We start from the raw sequence: 2,500 nt of genomic DNA on the forward strand, positions 1-2,500 counted from the left end.
CCATCTTGGAGTCATTTCTTGTGTTTCGTGACGCCGCTAGATCGGTTAGGTTCGAGTGGGTTCACCCCGTCTAACGGTTTGTCGAACGCGGTTCGACAGACGCGTGTTTAAAGTGATGTGTGAACGTGTGAACGGGGTATTTGGTTGTCGAACACGTTGGTTAAACCCCAAATACCCCGTTCACACGTTCGGACCGTATAAACCCCCTCTTAGGTTAGATTTGATATCTAGAATCCCAGGCCTTTTTCCACCTTTATAAAAGAGGTAGCCAAGCCAAAAGGCTAGTACCCACTCCCACCCAATCAACTCCCATCCACCACCCTTTCCCCCCACTCCCCACTCTCATCTTAGCTCCTTGTGGATGACGGGTCATCCCTGCATTCCACCTACTCTCCTGGGTCAGAAGCGATGCAGCAAGACACAGATCAGGTTAGATTATATTAGGTTATTCTAGGTTGAGGCAGGACAGGTATGGCTAAATATTGGCTGAATTAGGTTTTGGTTAGGACAGGTGTAGCCAAATATTGGCTAAATTAGGATTTGGTTAGATCAGGTGTAGCCAAGTATTGGCTATATTAGGTTTTGGTTAGGGCAGGTGTAGCCAGATATTGGCTAAATTAGGATTTGGTTAGGACAGGTGTAGCCAAATATTGGCTAAATTAGGATTTGGTTAGGACACGTGTAGCCAGATATTGGCTAAAATGTGTATTGGTTAAGACAGTCATAGCCAAATATTGGCTAGGATTAACAAATTACCGCCACGACAATGGCGCTGAAAGATATAAATTCGCTAATTTTTCAACAGAGCGATATCGGCAAAGAATAATAGGTAAATAAATAAGCACATGAATAATAATCAGTAAAATAAATAACTACATTAGAATGTAAGATAGAATGATAAAACTGGAAATCTTGTATTTTACATTTATGTTTAATGTTCGAGTTTATATATATATATATATATATATATATATATATATATACATATATATATATATATATATATATATATATATATATATACATAATTGTGTTGCAGCGTGTTTCACATGCAAATGTCTTCATGATGTCATATCATTAGGAACTAGTGCGTTCCTAGATAGATATAAGAAAACTAGCTTTTGGTCTAGTGCCTGTAACATGTGGTCAGCATTGATAAACAAAGTTTGCCGCGAGTGGCAAAGATAATGACTATATATATCTTAACCTTACCTTGAGAGATACAGAGAGACAGATAATGGCGTCCTGGAACTAGTGACCTGAGGAGTCAGGTCAGTGTACGTCTCTCTCTCTCTCTCTCTCTCTCTTTCTCTTTCTCTCTCACTATCTCCCCATACAAATCATGTCATTATATTTTCCACAATTTTTTATGATCTATCGCACTGAGGTTGACCCTTAAAAAAAAAAAAAAAAAAAAAAAAATCTGTAAGCGTTGGCCAGAACAAAACCACGACAGAAATGCCACCATTTTTCTTTATCTTTTTGATCGTTGTTGAATAAATGAATTAATCAATTCATTTATTAATTAATTGTTTAACTTTTAGTAACTGGCTATATATACTGTATATTAAACCTCTAGAATTATCTTTTGTTATATTCTAAATTCTTTTACAGTATCTTAACTACTTTTTCTTTTAGTGAAAAATATATGAAGATCAAAACAGGAATTCAGCAAAAAGTGTTTCAAATTCCCATTCTTTCATGCACACATTCTTGAAAAATACTAAAATAGAATACTATTTTATTCAAATAAGTACTCAAAAAGAAATCAAATTACAGTATATCATAATTTCTATCGACATCGAAAAAAACAGTTCCGTGTTATGACGTCACAGCGCACGGTCAAATGAAAAACTATATTCCTCATTTTGCTTTGGTCTCTTCGATGAAAATCCTTGAATATTAATGGGAACTTCCTCCTCTTAGTCCGCAGTTTTATGATGAATAATCTGTCGATTAATCAGATCTTTCGTTCTGCCTGTTGCTACCAGCCGCTGGCTTGCAATTGGAGAGAAATCTTTGTCAAATGTCGCGAGGAATTAGTGGTGAATTGATCATGGGGAGAAAGGTCAGACGGAACTTGTTGACGCTGAACTAGGAAGACAAATTAATCTATCTCTTTTTCGTTTGACAATTCATCAAATTTATCAAATCGTAGTGATGCATTTCTTTAACCATTTCTTTAGTTGCTTGCATATGATTCTGGAATATTGTGTTAAAATCGATGGAAATGGGTATCGTCAAGATGAACTTATGTACCTGAAGAAAATGGAATTGCACAAAACAAAACGAGTAAATAAATAGATAAATCAACAAACAAACAGATAAATAAATGCATACATAAATGAATAGATGTATAACTAAAATATAAATTCAAAGGATAAAAAAGGCAAATAGATAAATGAATAAATACTTATGAATAAACATATGAATAAAGATAGGCCAGATGTAGGACGACAAGTTAAAAAAAATAGATACATACAATTACATGGATAAATAG

This window comes from Oratosquilla oratoria, chromosome 41, assembly GCF_046742065.1.
Source record: "Oratosquilla oratoria isolate Oo_2021 chromosome 41, ASM4674206v1, whole genome shotgun sequence".
Classification (NCBI taxonomy): domain Eukaryota; kingdom Metazoa; phylum Arthropoda; class Malacostraca; order Stomatopoda; family Squillidae; genus Oratosquilla; species Oratosquilla oratoria.